The sequence below is a fragment of the Canis lupus genome, chromosome 28 (genome assembly GCF_003254725.2).
Source record: "Canis lupus dingo isolate Sandy chromosome 28, ASM325472v2, whole genome shotgun sequence".
NCBI lineage: Eukaryota > Metazoa > Chordata > Mammalia > Carnivora > Canidae > Canis > Canis lupus.
Window position 1 is genome coordinate 37,594,165 of NC_064270.1, and position 4,520 is coordinate 37,598,684.

Below are 4,520 nucleotides of genomic sequence, written 5' to 3' on the forward strand. Positions count from 1 at the left end.
CTCTGGAGACCAACCTTGGACTATTAAATTCACTTGATTTGTGATTTCGGTAACCTGAACCACCCGCTGAGATTCTCTGATGTAAAATGTGGGGACAAGAATCAACTGTACCTACTGGCTCCCTTTAAAATGTATCACAAACGTGCAGCGGCTGTCCTGCAGGAAGGGTGACGATCACCTCTTCTTCCACAGCCAGCTTAGCATCGACATCCTTCTAGCTGGGTAGAGAGTGTGCCTTCCTTGGAGACTTTAACCCAGAGGTGAAAGGGAGAAATTCATTCGCATTTCTTATTTTCAGTAGAAGAGCTCCTGCTCTCCATGTGGCATTGGAAACACTGTCTCTGCTCTTTAAGAAAGAGGCAAGATGCATGACCTAGCAGGGCTCCTTGAGCATTGCCAGGTAGTGCCTTTGTGGGCACACACACTGGCCTCAGCACAGAGCCCCTCTTAGGAGGGGGCCAGCTCCTGAACACACCTCCATTATAGCAGATCCCCTACTCAGGCAACTTACTGCTTCTCAGTTAAGATTTTCAATTTTTGTTCACTTTTGGAGTTGATTTTCTGTCCAGTGACCCTTCTTATGGCTCCTTCCATTAAATCATTTGTTAAAAAAAAGGGGGGGGGAGAAAAAAAAAAAAACAACATAGGCCAGCAGCTGTAGGGCATCTACCAAACATACGTAGTTTGGTTTCTTTTTCCTTTTGCCCCATGCACCCCTGTGTCCGCGTCTCCCAAGTGTGCCAGCGCTTCCTCTCAGGTCTCATGTGTGGGTTGTTCAGGGACACATCCAGAATGTGATGGGGAGCAAGGCCATCCAGCTCTGGGCTCAGGGCTGCCACCAAGACTGTAGACACAGGGAACTCAGAATCGGCCTCCCTGATTCATTTACACTCTCCCTCTTGATTATTTTAGTTTTTAACCAAAGCAGGATTTGGAGATTTTGTTGTTTTTAATGATCCCGATTACTCCTTCAGCATGGGCACACGGGGCTCCCACTGCCCGGTGCTGGGAGAGCGTGGTTTTCTCCAGTGCAGAAGTGGGGGTTTCTGCACTTGTGTGACAGAAGGCTGGCTGCCCGGCCACGCAGGCCACAGGGTAAGGACGTGATGAAACTCACTGCAAGGCAGAAACCTGGGGTGATAACTCAGATGCGACTTCAGTGTAAATGTTAACATAGGCAATCAGCAACTGAAAAACAAAATGTCTAAATAAATGTACAAGCCTGGAGAGAAAAATGGGCAGGAAAGGGAGCCTGAGTTATTCTGAGAGTGGCCAAGGTACTGGAAACAAATAAATTCTGGCAAAGGAGAGCGTGGCAGTTTGCTTTCATTCTGGAAGGAAGAGAAGGGCCGTTATTGGCTTTGTCATATAAGAGTGATGGGGACTCTTTGGATCCAAGTGATGTCAGTGGGAGATGTAACTCATATTGAGGACCAGGAAGCAACAGCCAGGCCTTTATGTCCTCTCGGGTTGGCCAAGGAGGCCTGTGAGGGACAGGGACTCAGCAGAGGACGGGGATGATGTATGCTGGCTTCCCTCTTCCCTGTAGGTCTTGTTGGAATGTTGTCTTTCTGTACCAGGTTCTAGTTCTAGAATGGAGACCCCAATATTCTAAAAGTGACTGATGGGACCCTGGTGAGCCTGTGTCAAGACAAGGGTCTCCTGCCCTCGGGAAGCGCTCCCAGAAGAAGGACATGCTTGAGGAACTAGCTTGGTGAGGCCTGAATGTGGTCTTCCTGGGACAGCCTTTGGTTTCTTAAAATCCATCGTGGGAAAGAGGAGCCATTTTAAAATAAAGAGGCAGAAATGGTTGCATTAGACTCTCCTCTACCTTCTACAGTAGAGTCCCAGCCTGCAGGTGAAGGCATGGCTTCCAGCTGTATCATCGAGGATATGCCATTCACCCTCTCAGATCCTAGCAGGAAAAAACGTGAGTGTATCCTCCTCCTGGTTAGGCTGTTTTAGGCCTAAATCTACTAGTAACCCAGGGGAGGGGTTTTGTAAATTAAAAGCACATCTGTTAGATGGTATTGTTATTACTACAGGCTTCAGGGACCAGAGATTGAGCTTGCACTCAGAAGAAAACCTCGTGGAAACTTGATTCTGCTTCTGTATCAGTTCTCAAAGCTTGCCAGTGGATGTCCTGGGGAAGGCAGACACGTTTCTCCTAGTGATGACAAGTGGCATTAAAATGATTTGTCACCAAATTCCAAGTGTAAGTGTAGACACAGGACTCCCCTTCACTCGCCCAAGAGTGGTGGCAAGGCGGTGGCCATTTAAAAAGTCAGAGATAATAGGTGGTGTGGTTTCTCTGAAGCCTCTGAGTGAGCTCCCCTCAGAGGGCTAGCCCTTTACTTACAAAAATCCAGACTGCGGATTTCATTGATTTCAATGTATTATTGTGTGTGGCAGGTTGTTGGCCACCTCAGATGATAGCTAGCGAGCTTGGAGATTGATGGGAAGAGCAGTCATCTTCAGCTCTCAGGCAACCCACTGAAAATTCTTCCCACCCAGTAGGGAAGCATGAGGGCATGGCCTGAAGGTCACTGCACATCAGTGGTTCAGGATTCCCTGGGCCAGGATGCAGTTGGGAAGAAGGCAGACAAGCCCGAGTGATCAGGGAACATCCAGGGTCAGGGTGTTCAGAGAACTTCCAGGAGAGACCTGGAGGTGGGGGCCTGTGATGCTCATATTTTTTCACTCAACAGTTACTGAGTGCCTGTGATGGGCCATGGTCACTGCTAGAGTTACAGCCATGAACAAGACCCAAATGCCCTCTGCATCATAAGGGCACATATACTCCTGTGCATTCAGATATGAAGCATATAATGTCACGAGTCATACTAGAATTTGGGTAAGTTACACTTCAAACGTTAGTGAAAGTTCGCCATGAGCCTCTGCTGTGTCCTCAGCTACAGCGTTAGGGGAGTTTTCACCACTGATGAGCCCATCCTCCTGGCTGAGTAGTCAAATCTTGTCCAAATGTAGTCAGGATAGGTGAATTGCTTGTCACTGATAAGCCCAAATCTCAGCAGCTTCAAACAATAAATGTTTGTTTCCCACTTTTGCTGCGATTAAATATTGGCTGGTAGAGTGGAGAAGGCTGCTCAGTGCCAGCTTCAGGATACAGAACATTCTGTCTTGTAGCTCTGCATACTCCACTTGCTGCACAGAGAAGGCAAAACATGAAGATGCCTCACGGAGATGGGTGCCACTCACCACCATCACCCCACTCATTCCATTGGTCCATCTGGTGATATGTCTCCACTGAGAAATACCCAGAATTGGAAAATAGAGTGAGTGGTGTGCCCCAGAAGATGAAGGAACATGGCCATTGGTGAGCTTTCTGGCCACCCTCTGCCCTTAGGATCTCTCTCTTCAGTAGTGTGTGTTACTAAGATGGCATGGTTGACAACTGTGGCATGTCTTTTATTATTGATTTGTCAGCCAAGAAACACTCATAACTGTGGCTAAAAGTCAACTTTTGTTGACTTTTACTTTGTCGCCTTCACAACATTCTCTGGTAATTATTTTCTAAGGAGTAGACTTGTCTTATACTTTCCTGGAGTTATAAGTTATATAGTATTATTATTTTTTCTTTTATTGTTTTGGTCAAAGGCTAAAGTATGCTCATCGAAAAAAAAAAGTAAGACTTTCTAAACAGACATATCATGTGCCATGGGGCTGAGATGTCTTGCTTATGGGGTTATTTTGAGATTCAAATGAAGTAACACAAGGCGAAATAAGACAGGATGCATTGTAGGTGCTCAGTAAACATGTATATTTATGATAATTTCATAGGAACTTTCACAAACATGCTTAAGGAAAACACAACAGCAAGCCAACCTAACTGAATTGAAAATAGTCCACATTCTTATATTTCTTGAGTGGCAGGGGCTAAAAGAGATGTTCTGAGTTATAGGATGCTGACACAAGCCTGACAATTGGCAACTGGCTGGCACGTGTTTTCCTGACTCTGCTCCAGGACTTGCTGGGGCCCTGGGTGCCAAGATGAGAAGACACCATCCCTGCCCACTCCAAGGTCCCAATTTTGTGAGGGCAGATGCTTCCGTGGGGCTTTCTCAAGGCTGCCCAAGTGTCACGTGACAACAGTGATGCCCGGGCAGCTCTCCGGGGGCAGTCCAGCTGTCTCTGCGTGAGGCTAATTTTTTCATTCACTCACTCGGTATCGGTGGAGACATCATTCTGAGCACAGTAGTGCCTCTGGAATTTTCTGGTTTGTTTTTGAATTTTAAGTCTCTTCCTCTGTGGACGAAAACAGGCTTAGAGATACTAATAATGAGACCTCCCAGGGCTGGTGTGAGGTCGAACATGACACGGTGGGCAGAAGGCCTTCCATAAACAGCAGAGCAGCCTGGGTAAGCTGTGACTGTCAGTGTTGTAGAACAAGACATTCTGAGACATACTTTTCATTAATGTCATCTTCAGTCAAAACAAACAAATAAATGCAAAACGTTTTCCCACAATCAAATGGGCGGTGGCGCTGGGTGGCAAACATT

The 4,520-nt window shown here is 46.7% G+C and overlaps 1 long non-coding RNA gene across 1 annotated transcript; it reads left to right on the top strand.

The window, feature by feature from the left end:
- The first annotated feature begins 1,558 nt into the window (after positions 1-1,558).
- On the top strand, positions 1,559-3,039 carry LOC112672506 (uncharacterized). The gene is made up of 4 exons (XR_003144321.3): positions 1,559-1,714; positions 1,841-1,930; positions 2,046-2,215; positions 2,709-3,039. It is a non-coding gene; the product is annotated as an uncharacterized LOC112672506 (long non-coding RNA).
- Positions 3,040-4,520: the final 1,481 nt, after the last annotated feature.